The sequence below is a fragment of the Sapajus apella genome, unplaced genomic scaffold (genome assembly GCF_009761245.1).
Source record: "Sapajus apella isolate SASKATOON/1434 unplaced genomic scaffold, GSC_monkey_1.0 scaffold47, whole genome shotgun sequence".
Lineage (NCBI taxonomy): Eukaryota > Metazoa > Chordata > Mammalia > Primates > Cebidae > Sapajus > Sapajus apella.
In genome coordinates this window covers 2,957,232-2,969,790 of record NW_022436987.1, presented here as the reverse complement: position 1 = coordinate 2,969,790, position 12,559 = coordinate 2,957,232, and the positions used below count along the sequence as shown (strand labels likewise).

General features: G+C 47.4%; 1 protein-coding gene across 8 annotated transcripts in view; it reads right to left on the bottom strand.

Annotated features, from left to right (window-relative positions):
* PPFIBP2 (PPFIA binding protein 2) overlaps positions 1-12,559 on the bottom strand; it is a 141,173-nt gene that overhangs the window by 109,658 nt on the left and 18,956 nt on the right. The window lies entirely within an intron of this gene.

The window sequence follows — 12,559 nt, the reverse complement described above, 5'->3', positions numbered from 1 at the left end:
TAGCAGGGAAGGATTTACAACAGCACTTGTAATCCTAAGAGAATTAGCTCATGTCTGTAAACTGGAGGAGTTGCTGTTTGCTCCTTCAGCAAATCTACACACGTGCCTAATGGCCATACATGCCACGGAGAACAGAGGCACGGCTCCCACACCCAGGCATGGCACAGGACAGGAAACATATGGTTCTGAGACTCTCTGGTTTTTCTTGTGAAGTGGGACATTCGGGATGAAGAGAGGAAAATGGCACCACACAGGAGTGGCTTTGGAGATGGTGTGGATAAGGATCTCAAGACCAAGGAACCACACTGGCTGCACCAGGAAGCAATAGTTAAATTCACAGGCTCCAAAGTCAGACAGCTTGAGTTCAGACCCAGCTCTGCTATGTACTGTGTGATCTCTGAGCCTCAGTTTGCTCTTCTGTAAAATGGGGATAACAGCATCTAACTCATAGATGACATTATGAATAGGTAATTAAAATTATATAGAGAACACTAAGCACATTCCTTTGTACAAAGTGTTCAATATGTTAGCTATGTCTGTTTTTTTTTTGTTGTTGGTTTTTAAGTCAGAATATAACATCAGGATGTATTTTTGTCAGCTCAAAGGAAACTTTAAACAAAAATAGGTAGGTGCAGGGAGAGAGAGCCAGATAAACTCAGGAGGCTGCTTGATTTGGAGGCGGCAGGTATGGGTAAGGAAGATAAGCAACTATGCCTGTGGAGCGGGAGAGGGCAGGGATTTACAAGGGCAAAGGTCAAAGAAGGTTGAGAAGCAGGCATTCAGCCTCGGGGGTCAAGAACCATTGCACAGTTAGCATGGAGGGAATGAGGATGGGTGCTCACAGGGGTGTCAGGGAACCTCACTGGCACCTCAGGGCCCTGGCAGGAGCCAGACAAGTTTGCAACAAGGAGGGAAGCTGCTTCGAGGTGAGATGAGCAGCCCAGGCTGCTAGAGCAAACACGGTGTGGAACTCCTGGGGCCTGAATGGAAGCCAGCTTGGGTCAGGATAAAAGAAGAGGTAGCAGGGAAAAGGGTGGAGCAGAAGGAGGGAAACAATCTGCAGAGTCTCACCTGTTCAGCAGAAGGGGTATTAAAAGTTTGAAATAATCCCTCCAAATCCTTCCCACTGCTCTTTCTCTAAGGCGAAAATTCCAAACTCCTTACTGTGGCCTATGAAGCAGGTCTCAGAATCAGGCCCTCAACCCCGCTATCCACCCACCCATAGCTCCTCATGCTTCAGTAGCATTGGTCTCCTGTCTGCTCCCAAACACTGCGAGACCTTCCCTCCTCTGCAACACTCCTGCCACCCCCCTACCCTGAGCTCACTCCCCAGCTGTCTGCACAGCTGATTTATTCTCATGCTTCAGGGCTCAGATCCAAAGTATAAGAGAGGTCTTCCCCACCCTTCACCCCACATAAATCTGCCCCTTCAAAGCACAACAAATCCACAGTATCTTGTTCTATGTATTTGTCTCCTTGCTAACTGGCCACCTTCTCAAAAAGGCAGAGGGACCCTGTCTGCCTTGTTCACTCCTAGGTTCTCACTGTCTAGCAGATAGATACTTGTGAATAAATGGATAGATCCATGCAGCCAGCACTGTGCTGGGCCCTAGATGGATATTGATAAATCAGACCTAGTCTCTGCCCCTATGAACCACACAATGTAGTGAAGAAGACTGAAGTATGAACAAATAATTATGACACAGTGCAAGGTGTGTTGATAGAAGCAGGTGTGCAACTTCCCTGGGTCTTGAAGGACAAGTAGAAGCTGTCTCAGAAGGTGAGGAGGAGAATGCTGTTTCAGGCAGAGAGGGTGGTGCACATGAAAGCCAGGGAAGCATGTAAGGGCAGGGTATAGTTGGCAAAGGTCAAAATGGTTGATGAGATTATGCAGGAGCACCCAGCTGCTCAAGATGAGTCAAAGCCTTCCGTGAAATTCACAGACACAGGACAAGGGCAATGCATGAGAGGAGCCTGGGAATCACACCTATCACATTGAGGGCCTGGATGCCAGTGCCTAACAAATCAAGTGGCCTCACACGTAAACATGACAGAGATTTTTTTTAAAGAAAGAGCTCATCTTTCAGCAGATGGGACACATTGATGAGCTGTGATTGGCCCCACTTGAGGCCTTAGTACCTGGGTATAAGGGGAGAGGGTAGTTAGGGAGTGTCAAACCCAGAGGGCCCAGGCTATGTGCCCCTGCAACAGAAGGGCCATAAAATAAGACCCATGGGCCTTCTGCCCAGCGATGAGTTTGTACTTGGCAAACAGCATGCTGGGTGGACCTGTGGGAGCTGGCCTGAAGTGAAACATGATTCAAGGTGCATGACAGGCATCAGAAGCCATGGCTCCTTTTGCCAGCCTACTCTCCTCTTCCTGAAAATTCAAATACAGAACAAGGAAACATTACAGAGTTTTCCACATATACATACAAGACCATAAAACCGTTTAAATCCATCATTGTACAATGTTCTTTCATAAGAATCCTAGTAGCTGATGTGTAGTTTTTGACAACGCACAAGCAGCCAAATGGAAGAGGTGCACGGAGGAAAGGATTGGGGATGGTGAGGGACGCATGGAGCTTCCTTGCCTCTCCAGGGCCACTGCCCAGCAGCACTTCCATGGGTTCACCAGCCCTGAACTTCTCGAAACCCCTCCCTTCATTTAGGGTTTCTTATAGAAGCTCCATTCCACATACATGATTAATTCAGTCATGGGTCACTCGGTCCTCAGTGACTGAACTCAGTCTTCAGCCCCACTCTCCTCACCAGAGGTAGGAGTGGGGAGGATTCGGAGTGGGGCTGAAAGTTCTAACCCTCTATTCACATGATTGGTTTCTCTGGTAACCAGCCCATCCCGCAGGAAGCACCTCATTAGCATAAAGCTGAGTAAGGCTGAAAGGGGTTTATTATAAATAACAAAAGTTGCCCCTTTTCTGTGTTAGAAAACTGGAAGGAGACCAAATAGATATATTCTTTATTATAGTAGTCCCCCCTTATCCTTGGGTGGGATATGTTTCAAGACCCCCGGTGAATGCCTGAAACAGTGGATGGTACCAAGCCCTATATACAGAATACGATGGTTCTTTTCCTGTACATACAGACCTATGATGAAGTTTAATTTATAAATTAGGCATGGCACAGTAAGAGATTAACAATAATAATTAGTAATAAAATAGAACAATTATAATAATATACTGTAAAAACACTATGTGAATGTGGAATGTGACCTCTTTTTATTTTTTGAGACAGGTTCTCACTCTGTCACCCAGGCTAGTAGGGCAGTGGCATGATCTCGGCTCTCTACAACCTCCACCTCCCAGGACCAAGCAATTCTCATGCTTTAGCCTCCTAGTAACTGGGATTACAGGTGTGCACCACCAGGTCTGGCTAATTTTTGTATTTTTTGTAGAAGACAGGGTTTTGCCATGTTGGCCAGGCTGGTCTCGATCTCCTGGCCTCAAGTGATCTAGTCACCTCAGCCTTCCAAAGTGCTGGGATTACAGGTGTGAGCCACCATGCCTGGCCTTGTGGTCTCTTTCAAAATACCTTATTGGATGGTGCCTTGGGTAACCGAATCCCATGGGTAAGAGGGGGCTACTGTATATCATATCATAGTATCACAGGTCTCAGAGGTAAATGTGCTGTTTGATGACATGCATTGTGTTCAGTGTCTTCCACATCGGTTCCTCCCACAGGGACACAGTATCTCCTAGGGAGTCAGGGCTCAGCAGGGATATGGGGCTAAAGTGCACCAAGCCCCAGAAGTGACATGCCAGGGAGAAGACAGAGACAGCATCCAGAAGAGGCAATACTTCAAAGAGAGCAGGAGAGCCAGAATCCAACCCAAAATCTCAAGCGACATGTGAAAAATCAGGGTGACATCTAAGCAGATGGTGGACGGTGGGAAGTAGAATTTTTTTTTTTTTTTTTGAGATGGAGTCTCTGTTTCCCAGGCTGGAGTGCAGTGGTGCAATCTTGGTTCACTCCAACCTCCGCCTCCCAGGTTCAAGTGATTCTACTGTCTCAGCTTCCTGAGTAGCTGGGACTACAGGCACCTGCCACCACGCCTGGCTAATTTTTTGTATTTTTAGTAGAGACGGGGTTTCACCATGTTAGCCAGGATGGTCTCCTGACCTCATGATCCTTCTACCTCGGCCTCCCAAAGTGCTGAGGTTATAGGCATGAGCCAGGAAGTAGAATTTAAATCATGCTCCCTACCAATGAGAGGAGAGCTACAGCAGTTACCAAAAGGCCTTACACAGCATGGACAACAGCGGAATCAACAACATGCCGGGGTGACTGTAAGAGGGGCACCCAACCAGCCCAGGAAAGAAAGCAGCAGGCACAGGGAAGGACATTGCTCTTATCACACACCATATAGTGACACTTGCTACATGGGACCGAAGCAGTTTTCATTCTCTCTGGACGCTTAACATAGCTGGCATTTGACCCTAACGAGCAGGCTGGCTTCTGATACTGAGATACTGTCTCACCCCAGCCATAAAGATAAACATTTTATCTTTATGTTGTTTAAGATAAAAAATGCAGTCCATCCACAATTCATAGGCCCGTGTGTGTGCTGTCATCTTCCTGCCTGGGACAGTGTCTGAGACTGAGGCTCCCGCTAATTACAGGACTGAACCCTTCTCTTTGCTGCGAGTCAGGGAGAAAATGATCCCCCACAACTTAGCTGTAAATACAGTCAGTGAGGAAGGAACAGCCATGTTTTAGAATGACAGGGTATGATGACATGTTACAGGCACATGAACTGCACCACACAAGACCGGTGTGGGCCCTGAAAGTTGATCAGGGAGCAAGATCCACATGTGTTTAAAATATAGAAAGTGGTCACAATTGACCCCCATCATCTGGTATGTTCCGAGGCAAACAGTGATTTATATGCTATATTAACTCCTTTCATATTTGCCAAAAGAGAATTTGAAGTAGGTAGCAGCCGCTGATTAAGATAAGTCTGAGGCAAGCAAACCTTAATTTACCCCACCCACACTGAATTCCATTTCTAAACTTCTTTCCTCTCAATAATAATAGTTAGGGTTGTGACTGATGTTTGGAGCAGGCTCACACAGCCCTGCATGCTGAAACGAACTAGGAACAGATCCGGAAGTCACCACTACTCCCTGCTCCTTCAGGATATTCTGAGCCTTGGACACAGTAGAGCCAGAGCTGAGACCTGACTCCTCTGCAGCTGCCGCTAGACAGGGGCCAGTGTCCCTGACTAGAAGGCCAAGGCCTGGGGAAGGAGGCCTCAGCCAAGAACCCACCACATCCACAGAACCGCGTTTCTCTCCTATCTCTCCCTTCCCCAAGTGGCAAACAGATGATAAAGAAGTGTTACTGGCCAGGCTCAGTGGCTCTTTGGGAGGCCAAAGAGGGCGGATCACCTGAGGTCGGGAGTTTGAGACCAGCCTGACCAACATGAAGAAACCGTGTCTCTACTAAAAATACAAAATTAGCCGAGCGCGGTAGCCGGCACCTGTAATCCTAACTACTCAGGAGGCTGAGGCAAGAGAATTGCTTGAACTCCAGAGGCTGAGGTTGTGGTGAGCCTAAATCGTGCCATTGCCCTCCAGCCTGGGCAACAAGAGCGAAACTCCGTCTCAGAAAAAAAAAAGAAGTGTCACCCTATCACAAGAAATTGAAGTATTTTCCCATAAATTACAGGCCTCCCATAAACCATAGCTGCTCTTAAATGGTTATTTTAAGAAATACCTTTTGCTAACCCTAAGCTTAAGAGAAAGCCTCTTAAAAGAGTATAAGAAACATCTTTGGTAGAGTGGAGCAAGAAGCCATTTGGAGCATCCAAAATTAAAAGGACAAAGACAGATATGCAGGAATTTGATGTCAATGCCTAAATTCTCAATCACATCCCATATCAACCAATAACTTACTTTCTAAAGGACAAAAAAGACAGAGTACAGCTTTTATAGACAGATAGACTTGAGTTAAAACATGGACTCTGCTGCATAATGGTTGTGAGTCTTTTAAGCCTCTTTTAGCCTCAATTGCCTCATCTGTAAAATCAGTATAAAATCAATCTCATTGTTATGGGCAAAAGTAAACAACACGGAACTCAGGTAAACAATGCAGGCTGAACCTAAACATCTAATTGAACTGCTCATTTAAACAACAATAGAGAGATTTATTTTGAAACAGATAAAACTCAAAAGGACACAATGTCATAGGCATAAGGGAGAGGCCAGGGTACAGTTACGCAGCAAGCCTGCGTGGGCAGCCAGTCCAAAAGCTCTGGGAGAGATTTCATCAGTAATATGAAATTGACAGAACACTTGGTGCATCTGAATATCTTAAGAGACTTACATAATTGGTGAAGACTTTGTTTAATTCACTAAGAACAGATAATGACAACTGGGGGAAAAATAATAAAGTAGCAGAACAAGCATTTTTCTAGAGACACAGACAAAAAAATACAGGACTAAAAGAAGCAGCTGCATCTGAGGAAGAACGATGGGGTGGAGAGGAGTCTGTCTTAACAAATTACATACAATTATTTGACTCTTTAAATTGTGTGAATATATAGTGGTAACAAAAAAGAAATCAAAAAGATTAAAAGAGACAATACATGTGGCATGGCAGGCACAGTGCCAACATTAAATTAATGCAGTGTTTGTCTCCTCTTTAGTTACCATATATTGGGCAGAAAACTGTTAGCTACTTGCTAAGGGTTTATCCAACATTATCTCACTTAATCCCCACACCAGTTAGGAATTATTCTTCCCCTGCTACAGATGAGAAAATAGATTAGGCAACTTGCCTGAGGATGCACACCGTTTTTCCTCCTGTTCTTCCACTTTCCTGAGACAGGAACCCATTTGGAGGGTTTTGAGGGATAGGGTTGACATGATTTGACTTAACCTTTTAGAAGGATTACTCTGGCAGGAAAATTACTGGAAAAAAAAAGTTTTGCTTGGAAAATAGACTATAGGGGACACAGCGTGAACACAGGAAACCCCACAAGAGATGAGGTGGCTCAGACCACAATGAATTAGGTGTTCTAGTTCCTGATATACTTTGAGGACAAAGCCCAGATTTACTGATAAACTAGACATGGGCATGAGAGAACAGAGTCAGGTGTACCTACACATGTTTTTGCCCTGAGTCCCTAGAGAATGTGGAGGCCTGCAGGAGAAACAATGTGGAGTGTCTGGGGGTGAAATCAGGAAACTGGTTTTGGAAATGCTCAGCTTAAGATGCCTACAGACACCGTGGAAGTTATGCTGAGTAGCCATTTGGAAATAGGAGTCTGATGTTTACAGAGAAGTGGGATGGAGATGTCAATATGGGAGGCATCTTCATAAAGATGTATTTAAGCAATTGCATGAAGTGACTTAAGAAGTGGTATAAAAACAGAGGAGACCCCAGGACTCCCGGAAACACTCCACCATGCAGCCTCCAGGGAGAAGAGGAATGGAGAAAGGAGACAGGAGGAGCAGCCAGGAGAAATGAGAATGACACCCAGAAGCCAACCAAAAGGTTTAGGGATAGAGGGTGCAGTCAGGTGCACCAAATGCTGCTGAGTAAGACCAGAGCACTCCTCTCCAAACTCATGCTTGTGGTGATCTCACCTGTTCACACAGCCTCACCTGTCCCTGTACTACCTCACCCTTCTTACCCTAGGTGACTACTATAACCTCCTAACCGGTGACCCCCTCCAAGGAGCTCCACCCATTCACTCTGCACTGAAGCTTCACCTATCTTAGTGGTCCTCAAACTCTGCTATTAATCAGAACCACCTTGAGAGCTAATCAAGCAAGAGGCCCAACTTCCTATAAGTAGGGAGGGCCTGACCTTTGTGGTTGACTTAGCCATATTCTGACTCCGACCAAAGTTGAGGAACTGATGGAATGCAAACACAGCCCTGCACTAGGCATCCTTTTGCTTAGACAGCCTCGGGGGCTGGCCACCAGCCACACAATAGAATTCATGGTCTATCATCATATGGACTCAACCTATTTGTTTGCAGCTTTAACTTTTACCATACATACCTTTTGGCAGACCTCTGCCCCATCCCAACCAGATGCCTTATCACTAGTGGACTGATCCTAATTGTTAGTAATTGGCTGCCTGCACTGCTTTCCAGCTTTTATGCCCATGCCCACAGCTATCCCTGCTAAATTCCCATCAAGCCAGCTCTTCCAGGTAATCGTACTTAATTCTGACTAACTAAATGGGATCTCCCTGATCATCTTTTTCACCCTGAAGGAAAGGGACAAGAGCAGCTGTGCACAGCCATCTACAGGTCCCCGTGGGATCACCCATTCTGTAAGCACTGGATAAATGTTTACAGATTTATTGACAAAGTAACCAATTCATTGTCCCTGGGAAACTAAAGTCTGGAAGACAGTGGGGACTGGAGTGAGGCTACAGAAGGTTCTCCACAACAGCCTCAGGCTCTCCCCCTTCTGAACAGCCACCCACCTCTCCCTATTCTCACAATGGGTGGGGCCCAAATGCTTCCCATCCCACCTTGGTGATGCCCCCATGGTCACCAAGGTAAAAATCTGGGAGTCATCTCTGAACCTTCCCTTTTGATACCCACATTCAACTGGTCACCAGATTTGGTAAAATCTCCTTCCTTGCCCTCTCGCAGATCTGTCCCCTCATCTTCACCTGCCCTGCCATCATCTCCTATCAGAATGACTGCATTGACTTCCTAACCAGTTTCTCTGCCTCCAGCCTCACCACCCCTCCCCCCCAACACACACACACCCCTCATCCTCCACACTGCTGCCAGGAGGGTGGGTCTATTTCACAAATCTCACCAAGGCTCCCCAGCATTCACAATGATTCACCAGCTTCCTATCACCCAGGCAACAAAGGGATGCCTGGGGACCTGGAGAGGAAGTTAAGGACCCACAGGGTGGTTAGGAGAGTGGGCTCTGTAGTCAGACCTGCACGTAGATCCAAGTTCTTCCTTTCACAAGCTGTGCTCCTGACAAGCTCCTTAATGTCACTGAACCTCATTTTACCCATTTATAAAATTCAGGAGAAAAGAAACACATTGTGGGATTGCAGGGATTCAAAATCGAGTGGAAGTTCACAACCCCAGCAGTTTAATTCTCCTGGCCATACCTGGCTCTGGCCCTGAGCAACAGCCAAGCTATTGGCCCCAGCCTGCTGTGGCATTTGGGGCTACTTCGGTGTTTCAGCTAAAGTCCCTCGTTTGACCTGCTCAACTTCCACTCCTGTTTTGAGGCCAAATTCCATCATCATCATCTCCTAGGATCCTCTCCCATCCCCCAGATGGAAGTGACTGCTCCTGACTTGGTCCCCCTCACCACTCCCAGGACAGACCTCTCCAGGGGCGCTTTTTTCTGAGTGATAAGCCCCTCACAGGCAGGGCTGTGTCTCTGGCCCTGGAGCTCAACTCCCATTCTAAAAGGGAGAAAGTGGAAGGAAATAAAGGGGTCACTGGTCTACACTGGCGAGGCTCTCAGCATAAGCAGTTGAAGTTGTCCCTACCTTCTGCCAGGGGCCACAAGCTGTACCTGTCCTCCACAGGTCCTATCCCGCCCTGAGGTCACCACCTGTCCTGTCCTCCATAGGTCCTATCTCGTCCTGAGGTCACCACCCCCACAGGATCAGATCTGACAGTGGAGAGGAGAAGCAGCACACCTGGCCTGAGAAGACAGCTCCTCAGAGCAATGGCAGAGCCCACAGATACTGGCTTCGTATCACAATGATGGACAAGGACAGGGGCTCTAAATGTCCCTCAAGACAGAGGAGCCCAACACAGCAAGACATCCAGTCATGACAGAGAGGAGCCTGAGCAGGACAGAGGGGCCAGGCTGCTGAGAAAGTTGCTATCAGAGTTGCTGAATGCCTTTAGTGAATATCAAAGTCTAATAAAAGTGAAGAGTCGGAGCTTTCTTTTGTCAATGAATAGAAGCTTAAGTAGTCTAAGAGACGCTGAAGAGGAGAAAATAAAAGAATGCCACTGAAGGTGAACAAACATGCTTAGATGGTCTCCATCTAATCACAGTATCAGTAACTCCCAAGAGGAAACATTTGTTTAGAAATTTACAGTCACAAAAATATTTCACACTTACAAGGTTTCTTGTCTCCACCTAAACATCCTAGATCAGGCTGTTTTGATTAGTCAGTGAAGCTCAAGCTGGTGGGGGCCTAGATCTGTCAGAACTGCAGAAAGGGCCCTGAACCTAGACGCAGGCTGGTAGTGCTGGGTGGCAACAGGGGATGAATGCAATATTTCTTGCTTAGCATCTTTTTCCCGCTATACCAGGTTAGTGAGTTGTATGCACAGGGCATTCCCAGCCACTCCCTGCCAGGCGAGTTCCAGAACATCCTTAAGAACATTTGTGCTGGAGCCTAGTTCTGCCGAACTCACTGGAAGGATTCCTTTTGCTTTCTGGCCCTTCCATGGAAGACCCAGCCCACGTCCCGTCACAAGTCCCTGCTCCACCACCAGCCTCCTTTGGCATAGCCAAGCCCAGATGCTTCCACTTAAGCATTCCCAAAAAGCTCGGGCCCTTCTCACCAAATCACAGCCCTTTAAGCAAGGCTCCATGCTTCCAAACAGCATTTCCAGCAACACATCATCACAGCAGGGGATTCAGTCACAAAGCTGAACACTGTCCTCTAAAGAAGGTGAAGAACAGCACCAGGCACTGAGACCTCACCTCCGGGCGCCACGAGGCCAGATTCCCTCTGAGCGTAGCTGTCCCACAGCTGTCTCAGGAGGGACATCCTCCTCCTACTGGAAATGGCAAGCTTCTTAAAAGAAACGCCGCCCCAAAGACATGAGCATGAGACACCATGAGCCCAGCCCACAAGGAGGAGTTCAGGATCTGGCCAGGAAACAGGTGTGAGTCTGAGGTTCTGATGGCTCACACCCAGAAGCACATGCGATCTTCTGGGCTTCAGGAGCACTGAGAAGCTGATGTCAAGTTTCCTTCACTGTGTTTGCTTAACGTTGTTGAATGCTTGCTTCACCTTCCTCTGACTGTTCTCCCCTCCTATTTCTGCTCTTGATATTCTGCCCTTGTTCCCCTCTCTCCCCAAGCTGGATCTTTTCCCAACTCAAGCACTGATTAGGGTAAAGAGGCCACAACAATCTTGGTGACCAAGACCATGCCTTAATGCCAAGTCTGCTAAAGAACAATTTGGGCAGATATCAAAGGTCAAACAGTACACGCACTCCATCAAGGAGGGGTTGGGGAGGGGGAGGACAGGGAAGCGAGACAGGGATCTGTGTCTTCAGGAAGAATTGAGATGGGGAGCCAGATAGCATCCAGGGAGCAGAGCATCACCAAATTCCATCAGTTTGCCCCTTGATACTGTAAGACAAGTATATCTGTGCCCTCATGGGGATGGGGCCCACCATAGCCACTCAGAGAACTTTCGGAGAGCAGGTTCTTTCCCTTCCTTCTCAACTGCTCAGTAAGAGTGGGTCTACGAAGTAAATGTAAATGAGAGTCTACCCTTCGAGGCTGAGATGTGAAGAGCCAGGACTAGGCAACAAACAACTCCCATGTTCTAAGATTTGGCTGCCTGCCCCTGGCCACACAGCCATTCACAATAGATAAAGATGATGGTGAATTACTTGGTGCCTGTGCAATACCCACCTGTGTGTAAAAACGGCCTGCTCTGGAATTTCACAGGTTTCCTGTCTCCTATGAGAACCCCCTGCTGCTGTGAAAAAAAAAATGTGTCCACATTTTTGTTTTCTCATTTAATCTTCAAGGGAGTCCTGTGAGGGATATAGCACAATTATCAGCCCTGTTTTACAAAGATGTAGCTCAGTAGCCAGAGAGCAGGGGAAGAGTGACAGCAAATAAAGCTGTTCCTGGCTTGGGAAGGGTGTCTCACCTATAACCCTCAGAACATGGCCTGTAGCCACTAGGCAAAGGGAGCCACCTAGAAGCCACCCACACTTCCCAGCAATAACGTAGGAGGAGGAGGCGGGGACCTGAAGGAAGGATCCTTCTCAGGGAGCTCAAGGATCTCTCTGGATTCCCCTCCACAAGTGTAATGAGGCTCTGCCAGCCTGTCCCTTCTACCCGCCCACTTCGGGTACCCACCTATCCCCTCCCTCCCCACACTTCCTTGACTCCATTTCTTCACCATAGCCCTATTCTGGACAACGTGGAAGATCTCTCTCTCCCTGCCTCTGCTTGTCAGTTTGTAGGTCCTCACCTCTCTCTAGTCGCCTCCTAGCTCACATAACCTGCTCCTCAGCTCATTCTGTCTCTCTTCTCACAGCTTACCCTCACCCTCCCTCTGCCTGGGGAACCAGGTTCACGTATCTCTTCTTCCTTCTGCTCCTGGGATGCTAAACAATACATACAGCTCCATCAGACATTCATGCACCCAGGTCTCTAATCTCATGTTTCTTCCTGTCAGACTCCCTCAGCAAACTACCATGCATCTTTCTTTAATGAGAAACGAAACCTCTCGATTCCCTTTCTCTCATCTCTTACCCTCTCTTCACATGCTTTGTAAGACCTGCCCCTCCTCCCTATGACCCCTAATCTCCTATCATTACTGAGACCCAG